General features: G+C 41.5%; 1 pseudogene; it reads right to left on the bottom strand.

Annotated features, from left to right (window-relative positions):
* Positions 1-14909: 14909 nt before the first annotated feature.
* On the bottom strand, positions 14910-15521 carry LOC149161273 (pyrophosphate-energized vacuolar membrane proton pump pseudogene; annotated as a pseudogene).
* Between the last annotated feature and the right edge of the window lie 4856 nt (positions 15522-20377).

Here is a 20377-nt window from a genome sequence, read left to right as displayed (position 1 = left end):
ATTCTATTCATTTCATGAAGATGATCACTTAGAAGGGTCTTGTTCGGACTGGAAGCGAGTTTCAGGCTCAGTATGCAACCGTGAACTTGACGTAGCAAGCAATGCGCAGGCACAACCAAGAGATACAAACAATGATGAAGATGTTGCACCAGATGAGGCATCAAGCTTTAGGCATGTGGTAAACATGTAACAGTGCTCGCAAGTAACGTGGAAGATGAACACCGAGAAGCAACCCCAAAAGCAAAATGACCGTTACAATATTAGAAGTAAGGGGGTTCCCCCTATAGTTGGGGAAGTGAAACAAAAGCTTGAACTGTTGAGGAAGGTTGATCCACCAACTGTCCAAAAGTAGAAAATGAAAAGAAAGCCTGGGAAGACAGTGGCAGACAAGAGTACGTCCATGAGCAGTAAACTGCAGAACACTCTGCCGGATAACACGAATACCAGTCTTACCGTGGACGCCTTGGTAAGTCTACCCCCTTTAGATTACAACATTGTGGATGACATGAATAAAACTCGTGCAAACATCAGTGTATTTGAGTTGGCTAAGATCCAGAGTAGGTGGGACATCCTGCTGTGCCCACTAGGGTAGACATCAGTGGACAACACAGCCTCTACAAGCAAGGGAGAAAGCACACCTCCTAGATCACTTTCAATTGTGCTAAACACACTTTGGATGGAAGAAGCAAACTCTGTTTTCCCTCCATTCCTGATTTCATTCGAAATCTTTGACTGTAATGTTCACAACTGTTTGGTTGATTCTAGCGCGACAACCAACGTCATGCTACTCTCCATTGCTAAAAAGATCAATGTGTAGTGGAGAAAGACATCCGCTCAGATCATCCAACTTGATCAAACATCCGTACTAGCCATTGGTGGACATACCAGAAGCATATGGATTACTACTCAATAGAGACTGTTCCAGCAAGTTGAACGGATGCTTTGCTACAGACTGGTCGCACATGTGGCTTCCGTACAAGGGAAAAAACAATCAAATCCGGGTGTTATCCGAGAGATATATGAGGCAAAATGTCACTCCCATCAATGGCGAAAATGAATCATTGGCCTTCGCAAAGCTCATGTTCAACAACTACCTCTTGGAAACAATGCTGGGGTGTTATCCCACACGGATAGCTCCAACTCCACCAGACACATAGTTGGGTCTCCTTCCTTGCTCAACTAATGGAAATGAAATATGTACAGTACATTGTAACAGTAGTAGTAATAACAGTAGCGAAAACAATAGCAGTAGTGCAAGCGCGTCGAATGGTCCATGTACAGATGAGTTTTGGACCATGTACTTCGACGGATCAAAGTCACAGGATGGCTCAGGAGCCAGGTGTGTCTTGATCGACCCAAAAAACAGGATACATTTGATTTCAAGCCGCTTGGAGTTCGAGTGCACGAACAACATTGCTGAATACGAAGCACTCGTGTTGGGCTTGCAAAAAGCCATTAGCCTCAACGTGTTTGTGCTCAAATTGGTAGGTGATTTAGAAATAGTGGTATGACAGGTACATAACACCATTCATTGTTTATCACCTCATTTCAAAAGTTACCAGCAAGAGGTATGGCGACTGATCTCTAACTTCCAAGCATTTAATATCAATGTTGTACCAAGAACGTGTAATGCAGCTGCCAATGCTTTGGCAAACGCAGCTTCTAGAATGTCACCTCTTAGGGATAGATTTGTTGTTGAAAAATTGTATAGACCATCTATCCCGAATAACATAACTAATTTACGTGTATTTGATGATGATCAACAAATATTGCATTTCATTGCCAATGCAGATACCTTCAAGGATGTAGCGATGGAAAAAGACGAGCACGAGCGATCTTTGCAAGCTGGGGTAGATATCAAGAAGGGACACCTCATCCCCAAAGGTGTGGTGTCATTAGAAAAACTCTATGACTAGCAAGAACGCTTCTAGGGGCCAAGGAACAACAAAAACCACATCTCTACCATGATGCACGAATTGATTAACTTGGGAACATAACAAGATCTGAAGTTTGTCAATCTCGGTACATGTTGCACGCAACAGGAGCTGCAAGCCTTTGTCCGCTTGTTCAAACAGAATTGGGATGTGTTCGCGTGGACATATTATGATCTAAAAACTTACGACACGTGAATAATCTAACACATCATTTCGATCAAAGAAGGGGTCAAGCCATATCAACAGAAGCTGAGGAAAGTACATCCGTCACTTGAACCCCTCATAAAGAAAGAGCTCACCAAGTTGTTGGATGCTCGGATCATATACAAAGTTTGTCATTCTACATGGGTTTCAAATCTTGTTCCTGTACAAAAGAAGTCCAGGGAAATCCGCTTGTGTGTTGATTTTCGGAACTTAAACGTGCCCCGGACAAAGACAACTACCTCGTGCCCTCTATGGAGCACATTTTGCAAACAGTGTCTGGGGCACATATGTTTTCTCTACTTGATGGGTTTTCAGGATATAATCAAGTTCTGGTAGCGAAGCTGACAGACTCAAAACTATCTTCCGTATCAAGTGGGGTACGTTCGCATACAGACGAATGCCATTCGGGCTCATGAATGCAAGCGCGACTTTTCAGCATGCCATGGACATCACCTTCTATGGACTCATCGGACAAAGCGTAGTGGTGTACCTCGATGATGTGACTGTGATTTCAAGAAAACAAGAAGACCACATACGCCATCTGAAGAAAATTTTTGAGAGATGTCGGAAATACAGGATTTCCTTGAATCCTAAAAAGAGCATATTTGTAGTGTCTGAGGGGAACCTCCTTGGACACATCATTGCCAAGAGCAAGATCAAGGTTGATCTGGATCGAGTTTGGACTATCACACAGATCCCTCCCCAGCCAAAAAGAAAGCGATGCAATCCTTCTTAGGAAAGATAAACTTCCTCCAGAAGTTTATCTCAGATTATGCGCAGATAGTCAAACCAATGCAAGCCATGATCAAGAAGGATGCAGTTTACAGCTGGGGAAAGAGGGAAAAGTACTCATTCACCCGTATCAAGCAAGCTATTGCAGAAGCACCTGCACTGTACAACCCATATTTCAACAAAGACTTCCGGCTATACACCTTCGCCTCTGATGACTCATGCCTTGCAATACTCACTCATAAGGATGAAATGAACGACGAACGTCCCATCTCCTTCATGGGCGCAAGCATGCAGGGACCTGAACTCAACTGTCCCTCCATTGATAAACAAGCATATGCAGTATACAAGGCAGTGAAACACTTCAGATCCTACTTGCTAAAAAACCATTGCATAGTATATTTCCTCACCCAGCAGTCTGCTCACTGCTTGTACAACAAGATTTGGGTGAACGAAGTGTGAACTGGATGACAAGCTTGCAAGATATGATCTTGACATCAAGCCAGTTCACACTATCAAGGGTCATAGTCTCTGCACACTCGCAACTGAGGCAGTACATGCACAGGAGGAAGAAGAAGAGCTCACCGGTTGGGAGATGTAGTGCGAGTACCACCCACTATAAACGGAAACTCTTGGTACGTAGATGTGCACCAGTACCTTGAGAAGCACACCATACCCTCTCACTTTTCTATCAAACAGAAGAGGGAATTGCATCTCAAAGCTTTAGCTTATCAGTTGGTGCAAGAAGTGCTTTACAGAAAGAAAAACAACATAATCTTGCTTAAGTGTTGTTGGCTTAAGGGGGCTGACCCAGGTTTAGAGTTGTTCGCACCAACCAATAAAACCCTAACTGTTGGCCCTTTCGGCAATAACCTGTGTAGCGCAAGCTACAGTCTCACCCGAAGCAATATTGGGGGATGCTAGACCCATGTTTCTGCATCTAGGGACATGTGATAAATGGTTCTTAGTCTCTGACAATTTAGATCTGCCTTCGTGCAGATTGGTATCCTTCTAGGGCTTGTTTATGTAACTAGGTTAAAATGGCTTCTAGACCTTCGCGAAGGTCTGCAATCAATCCTTGCGGACCTTAACTCAGGGATTTATCTATTTTCACGTATCAATAAACAACCCTAGATTTGAGTTCGCGCAGATCATTCAATTCGTCAGAAAACATAGCAGAATTAACTATTATGTTCGAGAAACAAGATAACTTCTTAAATCCTGTATTAAGAAGACAGACCCTGTGATTTCGTGCAACATTCATTCATTATTTCATAAAAATATATCATTAAGTGACGGAATATAACATAAACAGATTCAACAAAAATACACAATAATTCTTCAAAATATGTCTTTATTGATCTTCATTGTTCAGATTACAGACTATTCTACCCTGCACACTCAGATACAGGGGTCCACACACTCAGCTGCAGACTCTACCCAGGCCTCCTGCACACTCAGCTGCAGGAGCTTTCCCTTCTTCACCTAAGTACAGGAAGCAGAGGCTTCCTGCCTTAGCACTTGCCCAAGACAACAAAAACGCTTCAGCGTACCCAATTCTCCATCAAAAGTTATATCTACGACTCGCTGTGACTCAACTATTTATAGATTTCCTTCATACAATACCATGGTCCAAGGACCATGGGTGAGTCTAAAAAATTGACTTAACTATCTATCCAAACAAGGGGCTAAGACCCCTTTGACACTTATCTATCTGTGTGCTTTGCATCCACATATCACGGAGACTTTACATATTTTACAAAAACATATACAAAAGTTGGGTTAAGTAACCCCAAAACTGACCCTAGGGACCCTATCCCAACAGGTGCCTGGAGGCACATGAATAAGAGAAGGTTTTGCAAGATCGGCATGATGGACCAGTCGGGAGTCACTTTGTGGGGAATACCACTACACACAAAGTTATGCGAGTCAGTTTCTATTGGCCCACGTTATTCAAGGATGCACATGCGTACACCCGCAAGTGCCCGGTCTGTTAGTGATGCATCAGCATAATGTGAAGGTCAACATCCCCACTGCACCCTGTTGCAGTGATTGAACCGTTCCAACAATGGGGCCTAGACATCATCAGGGAAATTTTACCACATTCGTAAAACCAATGTCGCTACATTATGACAGCTACTGATTACTTCACCCAGTGGACAAAAGCAATTCCGCTCAAGCAAGTGAATGACCAAGAAGTCATCAACATCCTCCAACAGAACATCATCTCACACTTTGGTGTTCTGGTATCACTTGTGTTTGATAGTGCAACTTATTTTTCATCTTTAAAGCTTTATGATTTTTCATTGAAAAATGGTTTTGTGCTGAAACATTCATCTAATTACTACCCACAGGGAAACAATCTCACAGAATCCACAAACAAAAACCTTATCCATATAATAAAAAAGACCGTTTACTCTAATAAGCATAACTGGCACTCTGCCTTGACGAATGCTTTATGGGTTGAATGCGTAACACCCAAACCCTCTCTGAATACCTCACCATACTTCCTGGTCTATAGTAAAGAAGCCATCCTACCGCCCAATAGCGCTTCAGTTATCTCAAGAATCCCAAGGCAAGCCTTGCATGCTAGTTCAGCATAGGATGGATACACTTCACAAACTGCAGGAAGAAAGGATGAAATCAAAAGAAAAGTTTACACTCCACCAGAACCATATCAAGAGATGGTTCGACAAGAAGACTGCAAGGAAAGCTAACTTCGATGTTGGTGACTTAGTCTTGAAATGGGATGAAACCCATGAAGGCAAAGGCAAGCATACGAAGTTTCAGTCCATGTGGATTGGTTCGTACACAATCGATGAGAAGCTTGGCCCACACACATACCATCTGTAATCACTTGATGGGAGGATTGAAAACCTTCTTGTCAATGACTAAGATATCAAGCACTATTTTTAGTAGGTCAGGCCACGCCTTGCGCCATGTACTTACTATTCCTGTTTCGTTTGTTTGGTTTTCTTAGTATCCTACTATTTCTGGTCTTTTATAAATAAGTGCTACCCTTTACTGGATTCTGGTTTTTGAATGAGTATGTGGCTGAGATCTGAAGAGACTTGTGACACTGCAACACTTGGCATGCCCGACATTTGTCTTCTCTATGCTTGGTTATAACTTTCGGCTAATGAAGTCTTGATGGAAAATACGAGCCATCTGCAAGGGAAGCTTGGGTCCAACCATGTAACTATGTCCAAACTAGGAAACCCCATGCCTATACTTAGTCTTCTGCTCTGTGTGATCAAGCTCACACAACTAGTAGAAACGGAGAAGAGGAAAATATAAATGAGAAAACCTGTGTCAGAGGTCTTATATGCTTCTCTGTAGGAACAACCTCTTCTTCTCTCAATAAGTCGGGATCCCTCTTCTGTCCCAAAAATAAATAAGTGCCTATGCACAGTCCTCTTTAAAAAATACAAAGTCGAAAGAAGAGAAAGGCTTCCTACGTAGAGAGGTGAAGCATGCAACTCCACCGGGGTACTGTCCAGGCTCGCTGATAGTGGAGCAATGTGTGTGTTCCTGTTTCGTTTGTTTTTTTTTTCTTAATATCCTACTATTTCTGGTCTTTTGTAAATAAGTGCTACCCTTTACTGGATTCTAGTTTTTGAATGAGTATGTGGCTGAGATCTGAAGAGACTTGTGACACTTCAATACTTGGCCTGCCCTGCATCCTTCTTCTCTATGCCTGGTTATAACTTTCAGCGAATGAAGTCTTGACAGAAAATACGAGCCGTCTGCAAGGGAAGCTTGGGTCCAACCATGAAACTATGTCCACACTAGGAAACCCCATGTCTATACTCAGTCTTCTGCTATGTGTGATCAGGCTCATACAACTAGTAGAAACAGAGAAGAGGAAAATATAAATGAGAAAACCTGTGTCAGAGGTCTTACATGCTTCTCTGAAGGAACAACCTCTTTTGCTCTCAATAAGTCAGGATCCCTCTTCCATCCCAAAAATAAATAAGTGCCTATGCATAGTCCTCTTTAAAAAATACAAAGCCAAAAGAAGAGAAAGGCTTCCTATGCAAAGAGGTGAAGCATGCAACTCCACTGGGGTACTGTCCAGGGTCACTGATAGTGGAGCAATGTGTGTGTTCCTGCGTGACTCCACCGGGGTACTGTGTGTTCCTGCTTGACTCCGCAACACTAGAGATGAAAACTTATACTATGAAATTTTTTAACTCGCAAGCCAAACTACCCTTCCCGATTTCGAAACATTGTGATCAAGCTGAAACTTTAATTGTGTTTGACTGAGTTGGCAAAAGGTGAACCATGTCTATCCATGGGGTAAGTGGGAAAGCTGAAGTAACCTGCACAACAACTCAATAATCCTTGAAAGAACAAGGCCCTGTACTGTCAATGAACCAAAACAGAGAAGCTAGAATTCTACTAGTGTGTCGCCAAGTGTTGTAGCGACTGCAACACCCTCCAAAATTTTGGCCTGCATCCAATTATGGAGCCTCCCTTGGATTTTCACTTGATGTTTGTGAGCACTTGGACTCACCCCGTGGGCTCATGTGAGTCTTTGCACCCTCCTTGCTTGACCGTTCAACAGAAAACATTTTGCATGTTGGTCTCAATGCCATGCTTGCAGCCATGTTTTGGGTATGCACAAGGTCCTCGCTTCGTGTGTACATGTTATATTCGCTATGTGAACATCCATCGCACTCACACATGAAGTTGTATGCACTGTCGTGCAAGCGTCGTCGCAGTCATTCAACAATCTATCACAAGTGTCGCGCTTAACGCTCACACTATCGGTCAGTCATGTTGAGCATATGTTGTCTCAATGGTTTGAGGCGTCTTGTCATCATGTCATGTTGAGTGTGTGTTTTCAAGGTCGCGTATGAACAAATTCACTCGCTCACACACTTAGTCATTGTGTTGAAGTTCTGATGACCAGATCATACTGTAATAGTTGGACCTCCACCTTGCAATCAACTCGACCGACTGTCACCCAGAACATTGCAGAAGTGTCCAACAAGCCATTCCAATCTATGCTACTTGCAAGCTGATCAACCAACCCTCCTGCTAGTCAACCAGAGAGTTTGACCAGGCAGTGACCCCGGGACTCACTCCCCTAAAAAATTGCGCAAAAGATGCAGACCTTGCCCGCTCCGCTGACTGGGGAAACTACACAGATAGGGTCAGATAGACACCTAGTGCCCGTCCCTGTCTCCCTCCAGGAATTGTGCAATTTTCCCAACCAGCCACCGAGACAGCCGACCGACTTCTCACCCAGCAAACTGTGTAGATTTTGAGCAAGCCCCTTAGCAACCCAGCATTATGCTTAAATCAGAAATTGTGCAAAGGTGTTCAGCAGGTCAACCTCCCAAAAATTGCATAGTTTTTTTCTGCGGCAACCCCACAACTTGCTGCTAGCTCCCTCCAAGAATTGCATAGTTTTTGCTGCCAAGCCTCCTGAAGCCCTTAGTCAGCCCCCTCCAAGAATTGCACAGTTTTTTCTATCAAGTCCCTCAGCAGCCCGCACTGCCTCCTTGTAGAAATTGTGCAGATCTTCCCTCCAGTAGAGCTAGATCCCATGGATAGTCACTGCTTAGTCGGATTTCCTATCTCAGTCTCCTAGTGACTTCTGCACAATTTTCACCAGTAGTGCTTGGAGCTCGCATCCCAGCTTGAAACTTGCCTTGCACAGTTTCGCAACCTTGTCCTCTCTCCCAGCCACCTGGATTCGAAAGAGAACAACCATGCATCATGGTAGACTAGGAGGTTTATGGATTTGATGTCGTCTCGTCATGGTGACTGTGACTGTAGATATAGGTACATGAATAGACATAACGCGATGACATATGGGATGAACAAGGAGAGTACATGTAAGAAGATGTGTTCTTGAACGAACAAATGAATGATGCATGTGAGGAGATGTGCTCGTGAACGAACAAACATGTGAGGAGAAATTTTTGTGAACATACGAAAATGTCAAGCATTCCAAATTACAAGCAAGGAGCAATGTGCACATACAACATCAAGCAAACCCCAATGACCATCGAAGACTCCGCACACCTTTCCATGCAGAGGTGAAGTTGTGATACACCAAGAGCACATCCATCACTCAGCAACAATGCAGCTCGACATGTACACCACCACTAGCATGAACATACCAGCATTTTCATGTTGAGTAGTGTCACGAGTCATGTCAGCCACATCACTACTATGGGCCCTACTATTGTAAATCAATGTAATGTAACATGGAAGTCCAAGGGACCCACTTGTAATCGGAAGAGCTATGTAAAGCTGAAGAGTCAAATAAGTCAAACAGTCATGAGGGAAGTTGAACAATCAAAAGGGTGAGTTTCATCCTTGGTTATAAATACCCCCTCATTTGTACATGAAAAGGACATTTCACCTAACTCCTCCCACATAGCCTTGAGAGTCTGTAGTCTTTTCTTTGAGGAGCGAGGAGTGGCTCCAATGCCCCTTTCACGTGGTTAGTGATGTATGGTGTTTCGATGTGTCTTGGAACTTTCGCTTAATTCACAAGCCTAATAATAGGCCAACATGTTTTTACACATGTGTTCTAACTATTTGTAAGATTAAACTTGAACACTTGTAATACATGTTTCTTTAACCTGTGTTAAAAAATTTGCCTTATTCATTTTCTCTAATACATATAATTATGAAAATGTGTTGTATAAGTTGTTAACACTGTCTTGTCCGTGTTGGTTACCTCCACGGAAATCAGACAAAACCTTTCATATAAACTTGTTATAACGACCGTCGCACTCGTGCAGGCTGCTCTATTGGGTGTTGTACGTGCTATACTCCTGTGTGTGTTGTGACTTCTGCATCAGTGTGGATTGCTCCTCCAGAAGCTGTGCATGTCCTGTTGTGTTGTGTGTCTTTGATAGAGTTGGGATTTTCTCCCCATCGACTAGAGACTCACTTCCTTCTTCTCTCTCTACTGTGAAAGAACCTTGACACAAGTAACACTATCATTCACCAGGAACGTGAACCTGAAGACAAAGTAAACCACTCTCTCATGCTGACAAGCAAGAGCTAAGGCAAACATTTAAGATAATGGAAATCGGGCCATCATACCTGATGGGACTCCTACAACAAACGGTGTGAGGTCTAGTTGGGACTTCATACCGGGGAGATCCCCTGAATGTTGGTAGGTCCAACACCGTTAACATCTTCCTGTATTGTAAGCATTCCTTTATTTTTATATCCCCATCTAAGGATATCCGTGCCTTTAGAAATCGTTATCCTTCTATAGTTGACCTCCTTATCATATGCTGCCCATTGGGGAGAATTTGGAGCATTGGGCCAATGTTGTCTACTTTTCCACTCTCGCCAGGTTGATCTGGCACCTGAGCCCCAAAACTTGTTCGTTGTTGGGTTTGCAGATCGGTTAGTGAATAGGAATATCTTAGGAAGGTATTGACGAATAATTAAGTTTTCCCTCTATTTCCATGCATCTTACCAAAACATCACTTTGTCTCCCCCCCGATCTCCCAGAAGTTGTGATTACGTATCAGGTCTCCATTTTTCGCTGCGAGGTTCCATATTGTAGATCCTCTTGGTGTACCTCGTGTTCTCAATCTCCCTTTCGTAGATGGCGGCATTCTGTATTTCCTCTCCTGCATCAGCTTCCATAGGTAATTTCCTCCCTAAATCCATCTCCACCATAGCTTTGCTCCCATGACTTGATTTAGAGTATAGGGATCTCTAAGACCTAGACCCCCTACCAGTCTGGGTTTGGTTAAACAATTCCAAGATAGGAGGGCCCATTTCTTGGATTTTTGTGCCCCCTGCCAAAGGAATCTCTTGAAAATATTTTTCATTTTAGTGAAAGCGGTTTTGGGCGCAGCAAGTCCTGAGAGTTGATAGATGGGGATCGATTGCAGCACTTCTTTCAGGATAATTACTCTACTCGCCATGTTGAGGGCCCAAAAGGACCATATTTGAAGGTGGGCTTGTAGATGATCAAGAAGAGCCTTCCAGCTTGAAACTCTGAGGGAGTTGAAGCTGAGGGGAATACCCAAGTATTTTGAGGGTGGGAGCTAATACAAAAATCCAATATTCTAGCCATAAAGGATTGAGACTAAACAATGGTGTTAAAGAAAAAAATATCTGACTTTTCTTTATTAATCTAAGTTCCTGAGGCTTGCATGAAGTCTTGAAGAATGATCAAGAGGAATCTTGCCTCTTTGAGAGTGAGTTGGCAGAACATCATGATGTCATCAACAAACTGTTGATGTGTTAAGGGGATATCATTCCCCCACAGGCACGACCCTTTGAATTGACCTTCTTGAACCTTTGTTTTTATATATCTCCCAAGAATTTCTGCGGCCAGGATAAACATGAAAGGGGAGATCGTCTCTCCTTGTTTAAGCCCCTGGGATGCATTGAAGGTTTGAGTAGGGGAGCGATTGAGGAGAATAGAGAACACCAGAGAGGATATAAGGGAGGATATCCACTGAATCCATCTAGGGTCAAATTGAAAGGCTTGAAGGACATGCAGAAGGTAAGTCCAACTTAGATGGTCATAGGCTCTAGATAGACCCAAATTAATCATCATGCCTTTCGATCAAAGGCTTTTGAGGGAGTGGATGGCTTCTTGAGCCGTAACTATACCGTCTAGGATTTGGCGACCCTTGTCAAAGCCGGTCTGCTCCAGGGATATTAAAGCCGAGAGAATTGGTTTAAGAAGATTCACCATGATTGTAGAGAGGATTTTATAAATAACATTACATAAGGGTATAGTCCTGAAGCCCTGAGGCTCTTCAAAATGTTTAGTTTTAGGGATTAAAGCTATAAAAGTAGAGTTGAGGGCTAGATGTACCTTCCTTTACCTTCTAGATTCTTCTACCACCTCCAGGATGTCTTTGCCCATAATTGACTAGGTTGCCTGGAAGAATTCTGCAGCGAATCCATCTGGCCTTGACACTTTGTTTTTGGCCAAATCTTTGACCACCTCCTCCACCTTTTACAACATAACAACTCGCATGAGTGCCAGGTTCTGATCTCTGTTGACCAATTGGGGTATGTGTCGGGTTATTCGATCAATAACTTTTGATCTATCAGGGAGAGGCTCTAACATGGTATTTTGGAAATTGTTAACCAATAGGTTTTCCATATCTTCATGTTGTACCAATATATTCCCTCCTGGTTTGAGCAACGAAAATATTCGATTATGTTGTCTATGTTGTACCATGGCTTTATGAAAAAAGTGGGCGTTTCTTTCTCCTCCCCAGAGCCATTGTACCCGGGATTTTTTCTTCCATAAAATCTCTTCTTGCTTCCTCCTTTCCTCAATATTGGTTAAGAGCTTTCCCTCTTCCACAAATAAGGAACCCGAGCGTCCATTCGTTATCATTTGTTGTTGTACCTATTGCATGCGAGCCTGAAGTTGTTCTTGGTCTTGCAGGATATGACCAAATTCATGTTTGTTCCATTTCTTGATTTTCTACTTTAACTCTTTCCAGCAAAGATGGAATGTGTGCATGACATTTCTTCCCTGTTCCAAACTCGAGTTCAACCAATCCTTTACTTTATCAAGGAAGGCAAAGTCACACAACCAAAAGGATTCAAACCTAAGAGGTTGGTTTCGATGCCCCTGCTTCAAGTCTTCTTCCAACTGAATAAGGCAGTGGTCAGAGCCCAGGCATAGTAGAATCGAGGTTTCGTAGTAAATATCTCTACTGATAAGATCTTTAGATGCCAAGAACTAATCCAGCAGAGAGGCCACCTGGTGAGCTCCTCCCCACCTGTTATTCCAAGTGTGTATTTCGTTAATGGTTGGAATTTCCACGAGATGCAAATCCGCTTGCATGTTCCTGAACAATTCCATTTCTGGTTCCTCTCTTCTTATACCCCCTTTTCTCTCTGCTAGTGAGGTTATCAGGTTAGAGTCTCCCCCTCTCAGCTACAGTTTTCCACTGTACAATTGAATCAGCTTCCCTATGCTCTGTAGGAAAGCTCCCTTCTCACTTGGAGTATGAGGACCATAGATCATCGAGATTAGAATCCATTCCATGGTTCCAATGTGCCGAAAGTGCCATGACAAGATGTGAGCATGCCCATCTAGAATTCCACGATTACTTTTGCAGGGTTCCAGAGTATGGCAATACCTCCCGCACTTCCTTTTGCATCTATTGCTACTACTTCATACTTAGGGTGGATTCGTCTAAGTATTTCCTCTATTTTTTCTCCTGATACCTTGGTTTCTTGGAGGAGCACTATCTGAGGCTTCTCCTTTTGTAGGCGATCTTGTAAGTATCTATGCTTACCTCAGCTATTGAGGCCTCTCACATTCCAAGAGATTACTACCATTAAGAAACTTTGTGTAGTTTTTGGAATACTGCTGATAGCGGCACTACCCTTCCAGAGTTAACTAGCATCTTGCCAACCATTTGGATTGGCTCTTGAAGGTTTTTCCTTCCCCTTTTCTTCCCTCCTTTACTTTGGGTCTGCTGCTCCTGTGAACTTCCCAATTACATCCCAGGTTGATCCATCGCATCTGACTATCTTTGGCCTTGGTTAGCCATGTATTGCTGGTGTTATCTCAAAATCAGGCCCTGGAAGGCTGCAGACGAGGAAGACTTCAAGTAACTGTTACAAACCAATCTTTTAGCTAAGGCTTAGCCTCCTTAGCCTGAGAGGGCTCTCTCAAAGGATTAAGGGTTTTTTATTATGATCAAGATGACTAACTCTTGTGAAACAAATAAAAATGAAAATGGTGGAAACACAACTGACAAGTATCCATTGGGCTTATGGAGTCATATATGATTCAATATTAACAGTAGGGTTGGCTTTGCATAAAAGTCAAGGCATTCAGATTTCAACATATGTAGAGCATACTGAACACATAGAAGGCAGTTTACGAGTATATGAAGGAAATTAGAACACTGTAAGTGATTTCTAAGTAATCAAATACTCATAACACTGTAGATAACATGAAAAGACAACAAAGAAACTCATACATTGAACTCTCTATGATTCTTGAGAAGCATAAGCCAGTACTGTATTACCAAAAAACAGAGTCTTTACATAAGCCAAATATCAGAGCTTTTTTTTATAAATTTTCAACCCCTGGTACATTGCTCTTTCTCCTATTTATAGAATTCTTTTACAAAGTTGAGATTCCTCCTCCAACATGAGGGGAACTCGAATTATACTTCTTCTGACACCTATTCAAATTTTAACTACCTATTAAATGTAACAAACTGCTAACTAGACTCTTTAGAGATCTAAGGCAAATAGGAGTCTAACTCCATATCATGTTAACAATAGCCTTGATTACAATCATTCTCGTTCTTTGACAAGTGGTCTTTTTTAGTTTGGTTGTGGTAGGTGTTTGTAGCTGCCTGCTGGCCCTTAATGTCACATCTTCTCCATTGCCCCTGAAAAGTAGGAAACTGCCCCTGTTTATCTGCCTTTGGTTTTCCTCAAAGATATTCGAACCCAATGAACCATGCCCTTCATCTTTGATTATACAAAATATACCAAAATGCCACGTCCTTGATGTGCTGTCAACCTTTTCCATGTGTGAAGACAAAAGCTCCTCCAAGCTGTCTGACATATCATGGACTGTAGTAAATGTGATCACTTTATAACAAAAAGTTTAGAGTTGGGTTCGAATATATGTTTCCTCCACCTGTCTTGACCTTGTTGAAAGTTGATACCTTTAGATGATCCTTTGAAGATATTCCCTTTTCAAAAATTTTCCCTCGGTCTCTCAAAATTGGTTGACTGAGTTTAAATTATGTAGCTTCAGCAGTTTCGTAGCGTGCTACGAAACTGCTGTGTAATCACAAAACATAGTTTTAATACCAAACTCTGACTGTCTTGAGCTTTCTTTTCTTGAATTGTCTTTTTCATCTGCCCTGAAATTACTAGCTGGATATGGATAGTTCACCATAGCAAGGTTACTGTATGCTGAGCTTGACCAGTCTTGTACTTCCTTTGTGCTTTTGAGATCCCTGCACATGCGAAACTTCTTGCTAAGATTTTGTAGCCCTTCATCTCTTTCACCATATGTCTCCAATGCTTTCCATGATTGTTGTATCACCTTGAAACAATTCTCACTTTCCCATTTGAAATCATTGAAACAAGATTGTAGAATATATCAGATGGTACAATGTCTTCAAACTGCAATATTGGCGTAGATGAAGCTAGGGCACCTATTGCAATATGTGGATATTTCAACCTCATCCAAGCAGCTAACATTCCACCATAAGAACCACCAAGACCATAACCAGTGATCGCCTCAAAGAGGCTCTCCCAATCATCTCCATAATAGAGCTTGAAAACGTTAATGGAGAGGTACAGGACCAAAAGCCCATTGGCAGCAAGCAAGAATCCCATCACAGCCCCAGACCTAAATTCTGTAATGAAGGCCTTCCCAACACCTTTCCTGGCTTCCAATGTGGTTCTTGCATTAGCATATGTTGCAATTTTCATTCCAAAATAACCTGACAGAACAGAAGTAAAAGCACCAAGCACGAAGGCTATGGTGCTGAACAATGCATTTGCAAGAGCAGGTTTGCACATGTTTGTCTTATCATAGTTACGTTGCTGCTGCTGGGTGCTGAAACCCTCCACGGAGCCAAGGAACAAAAACATGAGAAGCCCAAAACATCCAGTGAAAATACCCAGATATTTGTACTCTGTAAACATAAATGAAGTAGCCCTGAGGGGAATGGCGTTCTAAATCTCTGCACACTTGGGGACAACGTTTTTTAAATCGCCGCCATCTTCCTCGGGTTCATCGAGCAAAACCTTGTTATACACTCCATTATTGAGCGACGAGGCCTTCTCAGAACCCACTTTAACACGCGACACCAATAGCCATTGAAGCAGCGCGAACCCAATTCCAATAACAACAGCAATGGGTATCAGTATTTCTGACAGCAATTCGCTCAAGAGAGCGCCACCCATGGTGAAACTTCCTGAAGAAAAAACTATCAGAAAACAGAAAATGAGCCTCTACGGATTCGAACCAAGGCCACACAGATGACGAAGAAAGGAAATTGAAGATGGAATTTGTTGAGCTCCCCCGCATCTATTTTTCAGCAGGGAGAAAGTTGTTTTTTTTTTTAATTCCATATCTCCAATAGCCCTCGCCAAATTTAAGCTTCCATTGATACGTCCAGCATGAATGAATCCTCCAGCTCGAAGAATTCGATCCCTTTCGATCTCAAGCTATGGCTTGTGATCTCGTGACAAGTTGTATGCCTGACCCTTTCTTGAGAGGACACAACGGGAATCACCAGAATTTGCCACAATAAGCTGATTATTTTGAAAAAGTGCAACACATGTCGCACTTCCAGAAGTTGGCCCAGAAAAATTAGCATGTGTTCCCTGTTCAAATGCCCAGTCATCTTCTTGATCTTTATCTTTGTTCTCTATGTTTCTTGGAGAAGAAGACCAAATAAATCCCTCTAATAAGCCAGTGAATTTGTTGAACTTATCCCCAAGTATAGCTAATTTCCTCCAGCCCCTTTTCCCACGCATCATCTCATCCATCCTGTAAAATTCTCTTCGAAGACTTCCACATAAATCACCATTTGTGTAGGCCTCACTCTTCAAAACTTGTGCATGAAGAATATTTTAGAACCGCCTTCTGATAGATAGTTTCATCAAGTTCCTTTTTCTTAGTGACTTTCAAATTCAGGATACCTGATAAGATGTTTCTGAGATTTGGCACTTGTTTAAGCAGAGGCAGCGTAAATAATTGTTCACATGGCCCACTTTGAGTTACGTCATTCAGGAGCCATTGGGCCAGTGAGTTGAAGAAGCTATATCCACCTTCTCGGTCTAAAACAAAGCAATAAGCATCCCAACTGTGTGACCAACGAAAAGTAACAGAAGAAGAAACAGAGCTTTACTATTGCTACCTTTTGCCAAGATGGCAAAAATTTGCATTCCCATACCAAGCGCTCTTGAAAATATGTGTATGCAGAATGGAACACAATACAGGATACTCATAAAAATGCACTGGATATGAGGCCAACGATAGACTAAAACAGAGAATTGACTCCTTTTGACTTACTAACGAGACTCTTATCCAAACTGTTTAGACTCTAAAACCAGATAAAAAGACTAGACCCAAAACTGACACCAACCCTTTGACAAATTTTAAAAAATTGATGTCCAGAATTTAAAATATTTTTTCTTGAGTGATAATAGGTGGCTCCACTTGGGATAGTGTGCCCCTGTGGTACACTAAGAACATGCAGGTCCAATGTTTTGTCCTCTTTATAACAAACATGGATTTGCTTGACAAACATCCCCTTCAAGCTTCTTGGGCCTTCACCTCGGGCTTAAGCTTGATGATCACTGTAGGAGAAAGAAATCTACATCTACTGAAAAATGCTCAGTCAACCTTGAGCTTATTTGCATTTTCCTACCTACCTACCCTATCAATTCAAACTTCTTTCAGCTCAATCAATGTGAAATTTCCAATGTAGCCAATCATTTGTCTTATCTGATATTTGAGTTTTTTGACTGCATCAGAGTTCAGAGCAACTATGATATTGTGATGACCACTGCCACTGAAATTGCCTCTGATCTTCATAGAAAAATTGAAACACTGGAGAGTAAAATTCTTCCATGTATTTAGCTATAGGATCCCAGAATACATGATTAACTTGATGATTCTCGTAACTTTCTGGTTGTGCAAACTGATCTTCAATAACAATGTACTCTTCCTCAATCACGAAAGAGAAAGGAAGCAACACCCTCTCCTTGTGTTCTGACATAGAAACCTTCTGAAAAGAATGATCATAACCATGAAGACTATATGATTGAATTTGACCTTGTAGACCTTCAATGTCTTTCTCAATGTCCTTAGCAACTTCATCCAAAAATTTCATCTTATCTTCTGTCTTGCACTGAAATGATTTTAGATAAGAAGACAAGGACAAAGAAAAATTTTCGTCTATTTCTTCATTAGTATGATCATTATTCCATTGTTTGAAACCTTGAATTGAAGGAGAGTTAGCCACCACATCTGATCTATCTAACCATTCCTCCAAAAACATAAGCCAAAAGTCTTCAAATGACTTAATGGATTTGGTAGGAAAGCTTTCAATCCACTGTTTACATTTCCCTTGAAATGAATCATAGAACAACATAATGCAAACATCCTCATGTTTAACTCTAAGAAGCTCGGTAAAATCACATAAATATGATATATGCTTCAAAGTTAAACTCAAATCTTCTCCATTGAATTTTGGACCATTCCTTAGAAAATATGCGTCCATGGGAAAATGATTTGGGAAACCATGAATTCCTGAAAAATTTATGCATGCATACCTTGAAATAAGAATGGTAGCATCTGGGTCCTTCATAACTCCAGTGGAATCACCATGAATCTATAAATTTCGAATTCTTCAACAATGGAGTCGCCAAGGTAGATTGCAGTCTCGAAAAATTCTTATGAGCTCCTGCTACCTTCAGAAGTTCAGTCTTTTGTTTTTGGGAAAGAATAATCTTCAGGCTCCTGGCAGACGCACCAAAATGTTATCTCAAAATCAGGCCCTGGAAGGCTGTAGACCAAGAGACTTCAAGTAACTGTTTCAAACCAATCTTTTAGCTAAGGCTTAGCCTCCTTAGCCTAAGAGGGCTCTCTCAAAGGATTAAAGGTTTTTTATTATGATCAAGATGACTAACTCTTGTGAAACAAATAAAAATGAAAATGGTGGAAACACAACTAACAAGTATCCATTGGGCTTATGGAGTCATATATGATTCAGTATTAACAGTAGGGTTGGCTTTGCATAAAAGTCAAGGCATTCAGATTTCAACATATGTAGAGCATGCTAAACACATAGAAGGCAGTTTACGAGTATATGAAGGAAATTAGAACACTGTAAGTGATTTCTAAGTAATCAAATACTCATAACACTGTAGATAACATGAAAAGACAACAAAGAAACTCATACATTGAACTCTCTATGATTCTTGAGAAGCATAAGCCAGTACTGTATTACCAAAAAACAGAGTCTTTACATAAGCCAAATATCAGAGCTTTTTTTTATAAATTTTCAACCCCTGGTACATTGCTCTTTCTCCTATTTATAGAATTCTTTTACAAAGTTGAGATTCCTCCTCCAACATGAAGGGAACTCGAATTATACTTCTTCTGAAACCTATTCAAATTTTAACTACCTATTAAATGTAACAAACTGCTAACTAGACTCTTTAGAGATCTAAGGAAAATAGGAGTCTAACTCCATATCATGTTAACAATAGCCTTGATTACAATCATTCTCGTTCTTTGACAAGTGGTCTCTTTTAGTTTGGCTGTGGTAGGTGTTTGTAGCTGTCTGCTAGCCCTTAATGTCACATCTTCTCCATTGCCCCTAAAAAGTAGGAAACTACCCCTGTTTATCTGCCTTTGGTTTTCCTCAAAGATATTCGAACCTAATGAACCATGCCCTTCATCTTTGATTATACAAAATATACCAAAATTCCACGTCCTTGATGTGTTGTCAACCTTTTCCATGTGTGAAGACAAAAGCTCCTCCAAGCTGTCTGACATATCATGGACTGTAGTAAATGTGATCACTTTATAACAAAAAGTTTAGAGTTGGGTTCGAATATATGTTTCCTCCACCTGTCTTGACCTTGTTGAAAGTTGATACCTTTAGATGATCCTTTGAAGATATTCCCTTTTCAAAAATTTTCCCTCGGTCTCTCAAAATCGGTTGACTGAGTTTAAATTATGTAGCTTCAGCAGTTTTGTAGCGCGCTACGAAACTGCTGTGCATTAGACATCATCTTCAGCAGTTTCGTAGTGCGCTACGAAACTGCTGTGTAATCACAAAACATAGTTTTAATACCAAACTCTGACTGTCTTGAGCTTTCTTTTCTTGAATTGTCTTTTTCATCTGCCTTGAAATTACTAGCTGGATATGGATAGTTCACCATAGCAAGGTTACTGTATGCTAAGCTTGACCAGTCTTGTACTTCCTTTGTGCTTTTGAGATCCCTGCACATGCGAAACTTCTTGCTAAGATTTTGTAGCCCTTCATCTCTTTCACCATATGTCTCCAATGCTTTCCATGATTGTTGTATCACCTTGAAACAGTTCTCACTTTCCCGTTTGAAATCATTGAAACAAGATTGTAGAATATATCAGATGGTACAATGTCTTCAAACTGCAATATTGGCGCAGATGAAGCTAGGGCACCTATTGCAATATGTGGATATTTCAACCTCATCCAAGCAGCTAACATTCCACGATAAGAACCACCAAGACCATAACCAGTGATCGCCTCAAAGAGGCTCTCCCAATCATCTCCATAATAGAGCTTGAAAACGTTAATGGAGAGGTACAGGACCAAAAGCCCATTGGCAGCAAGCAAGAATCCCATCACAGCCCCAGACCTAAATGTTGTAATGAAGGCCTTCCCAACACCTTTCCTGGCTTCCAATGTGGTTCTTGCATTAGCATATGTTGCAATTTTCATTCCAAAATAACCTGACAGAACAAAAGTAAAAGCACCAAGCACGAAGGCTATGGTGCT

This window comes from Pinus tabuliformis, chromosome 5_2 (assembly GCF_031772625.1).
Source record: "Pinus tabuliformis cultivar Carrire ecotype Pingquan chromosome 5_2, CPIR1, whole genome shotgun sequence".
NCBI lineage: Eukaryota > Viridiplantae > Streptophyta > Pinopsida > Pinales > Pinaceae > Pinus > Pinus tabuliformis.
This window is presented reverse-complemented; position numbering and strand designations above follow the sequence as displayed.